Source organism: Bos taurus, chromosome 24 (genome assembly GCF_002263795.3).
Source record: "Bos taurus isolate L1 Dominette 01449 registration number 42190680 breed Hereford chromosome 24, ARS-UCD2.0, whole genome shotgun sequence".
Classification (NCBI taxonomy): Eukaryota; Metazoa; Chordata; class Mammalia; order Artiodactyla; family Bovidae; genus Bos; species Bos taurus.
The window spans coordinates 34,914,451-34,928,013 of NC_037351.1; the positions used below are offsets into that span (position 1 = coordinate 34,914,451).

General features: G+C 43.2%; 1 protein-coding gene across 14 annotated transcripts in view; it reads right to left on the reverse strand.

Annotated features, from left to right (window-relative positions):
- GREB1L (GREB1 like retinoic acid receptor coactivator) overlaps positions 1–4,459 on the reverse strand; it is a 244,054-nt gene extending 239,595 nt beyond the window's left edge. For 7 of the 14 annotated variants that reach the window (XM_024984515.2, XM_024984514.2, XM_024984517.2 and 4 more), the window contains exon 1: positions 4,302–4,459. The gene's annotated coding sequence lies outside the window, so the exon portion shown is untranslated. Of the gene's footprint in view, positions 1–3,588 lie in introns of all 14 variants that reach the window. The other 7 variants (XM_024984516.2, XM_059881032.1, XM_059881029.1 and 4 more) reach the window with 2 other exon arrangements.
- Positions 4,460–13,563: the final 9,104 nt, after the last annotated feature.

Below are 13,563 nucleotides of genomic sequence, written 5' to 3' on the forward strand. Positions count from 1 at the left end.
CTCCTGGAGCCCAGGAGCACAAAGAGCTGCTGTTATCCACGTTGGGTGTGTGTTTGCCAGAAATATCAGGGCTGCTGGAACTCCAGAACTAACAAGGGCATGCTTTTGTGCAGTCTAAATTACCTTGACTGTATAAGAACTTAAGTCAGAGGATATAACTTCATTACCCACTGGTAGCCAAAAAATAACATGATTAGCGATCATGAAACTTTCTCTCTCTGATCTTTTCTCCCCCCATTTTAGGAAGCATTCCTAGCTAAAATCCACCAATTTGGATCATAGTAATGCTAATTAATAAAAATCAGCCCTTCGAGGGAAAAAAGAGAGGACTGCATTTTCACTTAAATGGGATTGATAGAGGACACTATTCATTAATTTTAACAGCCCTATTTTTAAGAATAATGGATAAAATCCACCACCAGTCGAGAATACAAGAAAACGACAACTAATCTGAAAGAAACTTGGAAAATTTGGTTCACTCATTAGTGTTGTGACTGACCTGTCCTATTGGCTTGTCTTATAGTCTTGTTCAAAATGGCTGAGGTGATGAAATTTCCACCTCTCCAAGTAGAAAACTGTAGCAATACTATTGAAAAAAAAATTACCTCTCACCTCACACAAGATCAAAGGAATGCAAATCAAAACAAATGGATACAATTTTACACTGATCAAATGAGTCACAATAACATAAATGTTTAAAATAAGTACACACAAATAAGCATAAATTTATGTAACCCTTCTGGAAAGTAATTTGGAGATTACAAGAAATCAGGAAATTTCCTAATTAAAAAAGAGCTAACACTTACATGTGTAAATGCTTTTTACATGTATTACTGCTTTTTTATCTTAACCATATTAAGAGCTATTACTACACCTACTTTACAGATTAGGAAGCTCTAAGAAAATAAGTTACTTGCCCAATATTGCCCATAAGGGATGGAGCTGTTTTAGACACAGAACCTTTAATTTTAGACCCCAACTATTTAGAACTACACTGTATTACCTCTCTAGGGAAACAATTCTAAGTTTGTTTGTTTGTCCCATTCATAAGGGTAGCCCTTATATTTTTTAAAAAACAGGAAAATCATGAAACAAAGAAAGAGCTAAGTAAATTATGATACAATAAACTACTTGTAAACAGTAGAAAGTAAATTATAGAAACATGTGCAATATGATAAGACATTTATAAAAATACATATTCACATGGTAAGGATGGGATGGAAGCTGGTCAAAAACAAAAACGGTTCCATTTTAGAAGAACTTCATTACTGGTACTTAATCTTCTTTTGTTTTTGTTAGTTTTGTCAATCAAGATTACTCTCAGCACCCTTACAAATCTAACCTTCTAGTTCATATTCTTATCACCCCAGTTGAACCACTCCTAAAACTTCACTGTAATGTATTTATATTACAGATATTCAGACTAAATACATCATATTCTTTGTTGTTGACTCTGAATCTTCAAAGTATGAGATCTCTTTCTTTAACAAGAATGATTTCTGTAACCGCCACTTACAGTGTCCTTCTGAAATCCTTAACTGAGATCACATATAGTGACTAAAATCACTTAACTCTTTTTACTGTCATAACCTTGAAATCACTCCTCGGCTCCCTGCACCCCTCTAGGAATTTGCAGTTGCAGGTGTCTTAGAGATTAGAAAAGTTTCCTACTAAGAACATGATCTCTAAGTGAATATTTATAAAGTCACTAAAATAGCTTGGCCATAAGGATTATTCATATTCTAAATACTTTTGAGAATCGCTAATTAAATTAGGTAAAGTTCCTTTGAAGTAGGTCAATGAACTTTATTTCCACTTTAAGAAGAAAAGTAAGAGTCTGGTAAGAGTAATTTCCCTAAAAATGGCACCATGAGCTGTGAAGAAAATTCACTCTCCTTAGCCATACAAGGTGATACACAGAGGCCCTTTCAGGGTTCGACCTTTTTCAGTAGCATAAACAGACATTTTGTGGGAAAATAAAGTAGCTGTTCTCCAATGATATCAATCTCATAAAAGCAGGAATGTTGTTTAAACATCTCAACTTCTTTATGAATCTACCATTTAGGATTTTTTTGGGGGGTCACTCCACGAATACCCACAGATCCAACTGGTTTATCCTTACCCAGTCTTAGGACACCTACAGAACTACCATTTTACCAAAAATCACAGGATTTTGGAGTTAGAAGAAGGCTCAGAAGCCACATGGTTCAATTCCTTTATTTAACTGGGGGAGGAAACAAAAGCATTTCTTAGAAAGTTAGTTCACTTAGCTAGTTTATGGCAAATCCAAGCCTGGAACTAAGAGATATGACCAAATGTCTTAACCTTGGCCTTCATACTATTGAAATTTTTATACTATCTCGTGTCAGTGGGAGTATTCATATATCCTTTCAATGTCTTGCAGATATGTGCTGCGCTTGATAGAATAGCTATAGTTTTCATTCTCTACTTCATAAAGAGTTCCAAAATGGGAGAAAAATCAAAGATTATAAATAACAAAGCTTATAAAAACCAGGAGAAACTGGTGATGGAGGGAGATAACCATTTAATAGTTCTGCTTTGCACTGAATGCTTGTTCTAAGATTTTTAGCATTCTAACTGATAAGTGCCTTAGGCCAAATGAAAGGGTCTAACATCATCATAAGTGAATATCAAATTAAGATTCATCACCACTGAGACGCAGTTCAGTCTTACATATCCAGTTCCTTTCATCCTCGATTTCCACAATGTAATTCCATTCTAACAGAAGGTTTATAGAAGGATATACAATGGAGGAGAGCGGTTGCCTCTGGGTGAAGGAAGGATTAGGGCATTAGGAATATGGGTCTCTGAGACAGAGGGCGTATTTTACACTGGTGTTTGAAATTTTCATCCTTTGCATATAACTTTCCAATATTCATTAATTAAATCTTTCCGCTGAAACACATGCCTACCTGCACGTAATTCTAATACTATTTTAATAAAACAATTACTTAAATTTTTCTCTATCTGAAATTTTCAGTATTGAGGTTTGTAAAAACTACATAGAAATATTCCGAAAGGGGAAAAAAAAAAACCCAACACAGTTCCAAAACTCAAAAGAGAATTCCAGGATTTAAAGTACCCCTCCCCCTCAAAAAAAAAGATGTACAGAGGAAGCGGAGGTTTCTAAAAGGGGGGTTTCATTCAAAAAACCTTTTGCGGACAAACTCTTCCCCATCTTTAAATAGCTAGATTTTTAAAAAATGAGATTTAAGTGGGATTTCCCACCTCCCGGGCGAGGGAGGAGGACAAATTAAAACGTGGTTTCTGTCTTCTCCACCGGGGCCAGAGGGCCGCAGTGGTGGATAAGGACCTTGCATCAGCCAAGCAACCGGAGGAAAGGAACCGATCGAGGAGGTGTTTCTCCGGGCTCCGTCCGGCCCCGCGGGCGAATCCGTCTCTGGACCCGACGTGGGCTCGGGCGGACTGATTCGCCCCATGAAGTGCATCGAAACCGAGCGTTCCTTTTTCCCCGGAGCCCGGAAGACGGACTGAGGAAATTGATGAACTTTAACAAACCGCCTCCGCATCCCTCGCCTTCCTCCCCATCCCCGGCCCTGCACACACCGTTCCGCGCCGTCCGCTCGCGTCAGGTCAGCTGTCAACACAACTCTTTGTGTCTCCGTCGGCACAAGAGGGGTCCCCAGCCCCTCTCAGAGAAATTCGAACGATGGCTGGAGAACACGCGCGCGCGCGCCCGTGACCGAGTGACATTTCCTGCGGAGCCGAGCCGCCCGGGCACCCCGGGCAAACGCCCGGCCACCGCCGGACGCTCCCAACTTTCCACCCGGGGCTCGGCTCTCTCCATCCTCGCGCGTCACCTCCGCGCCTCCCTACCTGCCGCCCCTAACCCCGCGCCCGGGAGACCCCCCCCCTTGGCGGCCCGCGGGCTCCAGGAGACGCTCCCGAGGGGCGCTCCCCGCCTCCCGCAGCCCCCCGGCTCGGGCTCCCTCGCTCCCGCCACAAAGGCGGCGGTGACAGGCCTCTGGCCTTGGGGCGCGGACCGCACGGACTGGGTCTCCTCGTGGGGCTTGGGGCTGGCACGGGCGGCCAGCCTCGCCGTACAAACGCAGCGGCGCTCACGCCCCGCGCTCCGCCGGGCTAGCCCTCCAGAAAAAGTCAGCCGCGCGCCGGCCCGCGCAGGCAGGGTGTGCACAGCCCGCCAAAGGGCAGCGCCGGCGGCGCAGCGGCGCGCGCTCGCGCCCGGCTGGCCACCTCTCATCACCACCACCCCCGCGCCCCGCCGCCTCCCCGCGCCCCGAGTCCCCACAGCCGCTCACCTGGCCCTGGCAGCGCGCGAGGGCCGAGGACCCGGGGTGGCCCTCGCCTGGGTCGGGGCTCGTCTCCCCACCCCCAGCCGGGTGGCGGCGCCGCGCTCCGCTCGCTCTGCCGCGCTCCTCCGAGGAGCTAGCGCCGCCGCTGGCTGGCGTCTGTGTGTGCCGGGCAAGCTGGCCGCGCGCCCAGGTCCCCGGGGCGGAGCGAGGCGGCGGCCGCAGCGGCCGGAGGCGGATTCCTCAGGTGCGGCCCCTCCCGCTTCCCCGGGACCTCGGCGGCGGCGGGGACCCCCGGACCCCCACCTCCGCCCCGCCTCTCGGCCGACCGCCCTTCCAGGCGCCCCCTTCCCGACCCTCGCGGAGTGCAGTGGGGAGCGGGCTTGCGGCCCCCCGCCCCGGGTGAATCCCCTCGCCCCGGGGGCTCGCGCCCCCATTCCCAAACTCGTGCGGCCCCCGGGGGGCACGTGTGTGGCCACTGCGGGGACGTGTATGTCCACTGCGGAGAGTGGAGGGGTCTTCTCGGGAGAAGGACTGTCCCCCACAAACGCCCCCGGGGCGGCTGACGGGCTCAGCCGAGAAGAAAAATTATTTTCTCGCCGATTCCACCTTCATTCACAGAGTGCTTTCGCCGCGCTGCGGGATTGCTTTCTCTGTCCGCTGGACGGCGGCCAAAGGGCCCTAAGCGTGAGCTCGAAGTGGGCGATCGGGGGGTCGAAACCCTTCGGCCTTTTGCTTGAAGTGGGGCTGGGGGGGTGGGGCGGGGACGGGACGCGCACAAATCCCAAGTGACACCCCCCACCTCCGCCCGGGGGCTCGGGCCGGATCTTCCTGGACACCTCCCAAAGGAGCACGCTGCCTCCGGCCGGCAGATCTCGGCCGGGCGCCGCCTTCTCGCCCCCGGACCCGAGACTTCCCGGGCCGGGAGGGCTGCTCCGACCGACCGCGGAGCCTCGACGGAGCGGCGGGGGCAGAGCTTCTGCATAAATGCTTGGGCCCCGTGGTGACAGATGTGGCTCTATTCTTCACAGCTGGTGGGTTTTGTGATTAGAGCTGGAGCTCATTTATTTTTAAAACGGTCATTGTGGCCAGAGATGGGCGACTAGACGCCTTTGCTGAATGGCCCACACTGGAAGAAGCCGCTCCAGGCTGGATGTGATGGGAGAGTCTAGCTAAAAGCTGATCTATTTGCGGTGCCTTTGGGGCCAGCATAGCCCGGGGTAGGTCAGCCGCTGGGTGGCTGTGGGGAACAGACCGCGGTGCCAGGCCCCGGGCGGGTTGTTTATCAGTCTTGAGAAGGTATCATTGTCAGTTCCAGTTTAAAGACAGCTTCAATTAAATCAGATCTCATAAGATCTCTAAGTCAGTACGTTTTGTTTGCTCGTCTTGGTTTTTTTTTTTTTTTTTTAAGAACTGAAATGCATTTCCCCCTCCCCCTCCCCATTTCTCTTTTGGTCCATACAGAGGGAACTGACTGGAAGACAATAACTCAAGGCACAGTTCAGTTGTGGCTTGCCAAAAGAAAGCGATTTGTTTGTGATTTGGATTTATCTTCTCTTCCTCCTCTACTGGGAACACAAGCCCAAGTACCATTTTTTTTTTAAATCATTTTGTTCCATGTGGGAATGAGAAGTAGATATGTTTTTTGCCTTGCTTTACAATTGAATCCTCATTGTCCAGTCTTTTAAAACACATAAGAACACTTTTCTTTGCCTTGAGAGTAGGAGCCATGTCTCTCTCAGTCACGGTCTGTAATGCCACTGTCCTAGATCTTGCACACAATACAGGCTTAGTGAATGAGATCAATGCGGTTTTAAAATAACTACCATACAGAAAGGTGCCGCTGATTAGCAGCATTAAAGCTCAAGGTATCAAAAAGGAATCAAATGTCAGTTCACAAACTCAACTTGAGAACCGGCCATATATGTGGGAAAGATAGTGAGTAGAAACTTTAAATTTCAAGTTCACCTCCCTGCATAAAAACCAAGCTCCTGAGAGGTTGAAACAAGTAACCATCTTTTGAAACACCCAGTCTGTCACAGGGTTGGTAGAGTTGAGGAGGGGAACACCTTCCATTTTAAAGATAAGGAAACAGGGAACAATGAGCAGCCTTTCTGTAAAACCGCAGTGCAGTGATCTCTTAGTTTAGTTCAAGGACCATTTGTTGAACATCAAACACACTAAACTCTGAAGATATGAAGGTAAATTTGGCACAGTTGCTCAAGAACCTTAGACCAATATTACAGAACTCTGGTATTCATTCTCCATTCATTCAACAAATATTTATTGAGCACCTACTGTGAGCCAGATGGCGAAGTGAGAACTGGTAATTCATCAGTAAACAAAACAAGTCCCTAACAAGGTTAAAAAGTTAGTGATGGTAATCTATCTATATTCTGGTAGTTTGAAAATGTTTCAGTATCTCCTTCATTAAATAACACTCCCTTGCTTTGAATTTATTTGTGTATATGTCTTGTCTCCTTTTTGAGGTTTATGTATTCCTCCTCATGTCCAATAGACTTCTGTGATTATAAAATATGACAGAATCGGGACTTCTCTGGTGGTCCAGTGGCTAAGACTCTACACTCCCAATATAGGGGACCTGGGGTTCTATCCCTAGTGGGGGAACTAGATACCACATGCCACACCAAAGCATTTGCATGCCACAACTAAAAATTCCACACACTTCAGTGAAAGATTCCACATGTTGCAACTAAGACACAGCACAATCAAATAAATAAATAGATTTAAACAAAAAATTGTTAATAAAAATATGACAGAGTTAAAGGGTGAACCCTTTGGAGTTAAGGTGAACCCTTTGGACCCATGGTTTTGAATCCTGGCTCCAAGGCCTACCTATTATGTAACCTTGACAGTGTTCCCATTTGTAGAATAGCATCATGATAGTACGCACCTGAGGGAGTAGCCGTGCAGATTAAGACAATGCACAGTGCCGAGCTCACTATAAAATGTTAACTCCTATCATCTGTGAATCCCTCCTCTTCTCTGTAACAATGATTCCCAAATGCTTCTGCAGAGATTCACTGCATTAGAACCAAGTTCAGTGAAACACATGACTCATAGCAGTCAGGATCCATAGAAATGACGGATTCCTTCTTAGTGATGATTGGGAAGGTCCTCCATCTGAACGATGGGGGACATTCCATGATTACATCCTGGTTCTGCTCTCAAGAATGAATAACCTTTTGCATTAATTTCTGTGGCCCTTGGCTTACAGTCTCTTCCTTGTTCATTATCCTTTATGCCCACGTCTGAAGTGGTCCTTGGGAAGTAAGCCCTACTTGGAGACCTCAGTTTTCACAACCCATTTCCTGTTGGTACAAGTTTGGGGTCCTGAGAGCTTATTTACAGTTAGTTTTTTACAACAGAATTTGTGACTTGGCCACACAATTCCCTCATACACTTAGTAGGCTGTTGGTTGATTTTAGTCACTAAGTTGTGTCCAACTCCTTTGTGACTCCATGGACTGAAGCCCACCAGGCTCCTCTGTCCTTGGGATTTCCCAGGCAAGAATACTAGAGTGGGTTGTCCTTCCCTACACCAGGGGATCTTCCTGGACCAGGGATCGAACCCATGTCTCCTGCTTTTGTAGGTGGATTCTTTACCAGTGAGCCACCAGGGAAGCCCACACTTAGTAGACTTCATATTTATTTGCTTCCATTGAGTTCTATGTGCCAGTAGTTCCATAAGTTCTTTTCTGGACATTGTTTCAAATAATTGATTTCTTTGCTTCCTCACCCTGGTCCTTTCTCTTGAGGTTCAGGTTTCGAGGCTTGGTGGCTCAGCATCTTGGGTACCATCAGAACCAGTATCTTCCGTGAGGAAAGGGCATGCTACTTTGCTACTCAGTGCCAGTTCACTGGCTTCACTACCTAATCCCAACCTCCACTCTGCCACCATCGTCCTAAGAGAGTCAGACCACTATAGGGAATTGAACAGTGGTCTCTAATTCCAGATGGGATGTCAGTTACTAATGCTGAGTGATCTAGATCTCCACTTTTAAATATAAACCAAGTCCTTACTCTGTCATATTTTATAATCACAGAAGTATACTGGACATGGTGAGGTATACATAAACCTTAAAAAGGAAACAAGACATACACACAAATCCACTAGTCATGAAAAGAGGATCCACTATTTGAAAGAAGAGGACCAAATTAGAGCAACTCGCACTCACTAAAATGGAATTAATGCAGGAAATAGGAGAAAACTTTTTAAAAAAAATCCTGTTCAGGTTCTTAACTGGAATTTAAAGAGTGACAAGGGCAAGTAATTGTGAAAATGGAGCATCTAAAAGCTAGAATGTCCTCAGAAATTAAAAAAAAAAGATGAATACTTATGTTGAAAAGATTATAAAAGAAGTGAATAGGAAAATAGATACTACTGAAAACTGAATTAGTGAAATATAAAAAAGTCCTTCCAGAGCATAGCAAAAAGATAAACAGAAATTGTGAAAGAAAAGATTTTTTTAATATTAAAAATATATCCAGGAGATCTAATATTTATATGTTGAAAGTTTTAGAAGCCAAAAAAAATGCAATAGATATTGTATTTTACAATACTTACTTTGTAGTATATGAATACTACAAGATATGTAGACTATAAAACATCATTAAAAGAAATTAAGGCTTAAATAAAGGGAAACACAGTGTTGTTGGAGTTTAAGAGTTAATATTGTTATGGTAGCAATACTCCCCAAATTGATCTACAGATTCATCACAATTCCTGTCAAATTCCAAAATTGTTCCTTTCTTTTTTGAAGGAATTGAAAAGTTGATCCTATAATTTAGGAATTATATGGAAAAGCAAGGGATTCAGCCAAAGCAATCTTTCTTTTGTCATTTTTTTTATTGTGGAAAAAAGCACATAATATAAAACATACTATTTAACCATATTTAACTGTATGGTTCAGTGGCACCAAGACACAAAATTATCTTTAAAAAAAAACTTTTTATTTTGTGTTGGGGTGTAGCCGATTAACAAACAATGTTGTGATAGTTTCAGCTGAACAGCAAAGGGATTCAGTCACACATATATACATGTATCCATTCTCCCCCAAACTCCCCTCATCCAGGCTGCCACCTAACATTGAGCAGAGTTCCATGTGCTGTACAGGAGGTCTTTGTTGGTTATCCATTTTAAATATAGCAGTGTGTACATCTCCACCCCAAACTCCCTAACTATCCCTTCCCCCAGTTTTTCCCCCAGCAACCCTAAGCACATTCTCTAAGTCTACAAGTCTAAGTCTGTTTCTGCAAAACAATCTTTTTAAAAAATAAAAAATTCGGACTACAGTTTCCAATTTCAAATCTTATTACAAAGCTATAGTCATCAAGATAGTATGGTAGTGGCATAAAGACATATAGATCAAAAGGATAGAATTAAGAGTCTACAAATAAGCTCATGCATCTATGGTCAATTGATTTTCAACAGGTTGTCAATACAAAGAGGAAAGAATAGTCTTTTCAACAAACAGTGCTGGGACAACTGAATATCCACAAGCAAAATAATGAATTTGGACATCTGCCTTACAGCAGCTACAAAAATTAACTTAAATGGGATCTTAGATGTAAATGTAAGAGCTGAAACAACAAAATTCTTTTCATAGAGTTCTTTGACATTGGGTTAGATAATGGTTTCTTAATATGCACAAGCAACAAAGGAAAAACTAGATACATTGATTCATAAAATTAAAAGCTATGTGCATCAAGGGACAGCATCAAGAAAGTGAAAAGACAACCCACAGTATGAGAGACAATATTTTCAAATCACATATCTGATATGGACTTGTTATCTAGAATATATAAAGAACTCTTGCAACTCAACAATAAAAAGACAGATAATCCAATGAAAGATAGACAAAGGATTTGAATAGACATTTCTCCAGAGAAGACATATAAATGGCCAATAATCACGCAAAAAGATGTGCAGCATAATTAGCTACTGGGGAAATAAAAATCAAAACGACAATGATATATCATGTTATATCCACTAGGATGGCTACGTTTTTTTTTTAAAAAGTAACAAGATATATAGAATGGAACGTTATTCGGCAAGAAAAGGAACAAAATGCTGACACATATAACAATGTGGATGAACCTTAAGACATTATGCTAACGGCAATAAACCAATCACAAAAGGACAAATACTGTATACACAAATACAAATACACTTATATGAGATACCTAGAGCAGTCAAATTCCTAGAGACAGAAAGTAGAATGAATGGTAGTTGGGTAGGGGATGAGGACCCTGAAGCGGGCATGAGATCATGGTGGATTGTAGTTTAATGGATACAGTTAGGTTTAGGGTTAAGGTTAAAGTTTCAGTTTGGGAAAATGAAAAAATCTTGGGATGGATGGTGGTGATGAATGTACAACAATGTGAATATGCTTAATTCCACAAGAATGTACACTTAAAATGTTTGAAATGGTGACTATGTTATCCATGGTTAACCATAATAATAAAAAAGAGATTTAGAACATTTTTTAAGCTGTAATAACAGATGTTGGTTAAGCTATAATAACAAATGGAGCCCTTATACATTGCTGGTAGGAATGTAAATGGTGTAGCTCTGTGGAAAACAGTTTGGCAGTTCCTCAAAATAGAGTTATAATATGATCCAATAATTCCATTCAGAGATGTATACCCCAGAGAATTTAAAACATATATTTGCACAGAAACTTGTACATGAATGTTCGCAACAGCATTATCCATAGCAACCAAAAGGTGGATACAATGCAAATGTCCATCAGCCAATGCATGGATAACCAATATGTGTCCTATCCGTGCAATAGAAAACTATTCAGCAGTTTTTAAAAAATGAAATACTGATATATGCTCCAAAATGGATGAACCTTGAAAACATGCCAGATGAAATAAGCCAGGCATAGGTCATGTATTGTATGATTCCACTCTTGTGAAATATCTAAAGTAGGCAGGTCCATAGTGATATAGGAGGTAGACTGGGCTTCTCAGGCGACTCAGCAGTAAAGCATCCACCTGCCGATGTAGGAGATGTGGGTCCGACATTGGTATATGCATTCTTAGCATTAATAACAATAAACTAAGTGAGCTAGATTTTCTTAGTGAAAGACAAAAATCTTTGAAAAAAGAAAATTTAACTATATTCTCCTTATACATTAGACCCAAAATAAAACAACATGGAAATATTGAAAATAAATGGACGGCCTATTAAGGTTACAAGCACATGTAGAGGGGGAAAATAGTAGCAATATAAAATCAAAGTGAAATTCATGATTGAAAAGTAAGTATCAAGCAGGACAATAAAACCAATTTACTTGGAAGAATAGCAGACATTTATTGTACACTCACTACACGCCAAGCACTCAACTGAGGATTTCCTAAAGTAATCCTTACAACACTTTGGAGTGACGGTAGCTCACACTTCCGTTCTGCAGATGAGGAAGTAGGCTTAGAAAGATTAAGTGTTCTGAGCGTGTGCCACACAGCAATAGAGGGACACAGAACTCAAAGCCTAATGTGCTAATTCCAAAGTGTACATTTGTAGCACCAAAATATTTAAATAAGTAACGAGTGGGGCTAAAAGAAGAATTTGTTTAAAAATTTTTAACCCACTTCTCAAAGAACTGGATAGATCTCATAGACCAAAAATAAATAGAAGAGACAACTGAGGGATTCCCTGGCAGTCCAGTGGTTAAAACTCTGTGCTTCCAACTGCAGGGGGCATGATCACTGATTAGGGAACCAAGATCCCTCGTGCCCATGCAGTAAGGATTTGGGTAATCTAAGAAAACACATACCTGGGCTTCCCCAGTGGCTCAGCTGTAAAGAATCGCCTGCAATGCAGGAGCTGCAAGAGACAAAGATTCGATTCCTGGGTCGGGAAGACCCTCTGGAGGAAGGCTATGGGAACCCACTCCAGTATTCTTGCCTGGAGAATCCCATGGACAGAGGGGCCTGGCAGGTTACAGTCCATGGGGTTGCAAAGAGTTGGACACAACTGAGCAACTAATATGAACATGAACATCTCAGGCATAGAGTCGTAATAAGGGCTATTGGAAACTTCAAGGAATTTCTTCCTTTCCTTTTCTGTTTCTTTCACCAATACAATTTTGGGGGGGAAGATATAATTTACATACCACATTGCTACTGCTAAATCACTTCAGTCATGTCCGACTCTGTGTGACCCCATAGACAGCAGCCCACCAGGCTCCCCTGTCCCTGGGATTCTCCAGGCAAGAACCCTGGAGTGGGTTGCCATTTCCTTCTCCAATGCATGAAAGTGAAAAGTGAAAGCGAAGTCGCTCAGTTGTGTCTGACTCTTAGCGACCCCATGGACTGCAGCCTACCAGGCTCCTCCGCCCATGGGATTTTCCAGGCAAGAGTACTGGAGTGGGGTGCCATTGCCTTCTCCGACATACCACATTACATTAGTTTTAAGTGTACAACATAACGATTCCATACTTTTATATGTTGTGAAGTGATCACCACAATAAGTCTAGTTAACATCTGTAGGGAATTTCCTGGTTAGGACTCCATGGTTAGGATAGTGGTAAGGGCATGGATTCAGTCCCTGGTCAGGGACTAAGATCCCACACACCACGTGGTTCAGCCAAAAAAAAAAAAATGTCATTATACGTATTGACAGAATTTTTTTTCTTGTTAAGAGAACTTTTAAGTTGTACTCTCTTACCAACTTTCAAATATGCAATCAGTTCAGTTCAGTTCAGTCACTCAGCCATATCCGACTCTTTGCGACCCCATGATTTGCAGTACGCCAGGCCTCTCTGTCCATCACCAACTCCTGGAGTTCACTCAAACTCACATCCATTGAGTCGGTGATGCCATCCAGCCGTCTCATCCTCTGTCGTCCCCTTCTCCTCCTGCCCACAATCCCTCCCAGCATCAGAGTCTTTTCCAATGAGTCAACTCTTTGCATGAGGTGCCCAAAGTACTGGAGTTTCAGCTTTAGCATCATTCCTTCCAAAGAACACCCAGGACTGATCTCGTTTAGAATGGATCTCCTAGCAGTCCAAGGGACTCTCAAGAGTCTTCTCCAGCACCACAGTTCAAAATCGTCAATTCTTTGGCACTCAGCTTTCTTCAAAGTCCAACTCTCACATCCATACATGACTACTGGAAAAACCATAGCCTTGACTAGACGGACCTTTGTTGATAAAGTAATGTCTCTGCTTTTGAATATGCTATCTAGGTTGGTCATAACTGTCCTTCCAAGGAGTAAGCGTCTTTTAATTTCATGGCTGCAG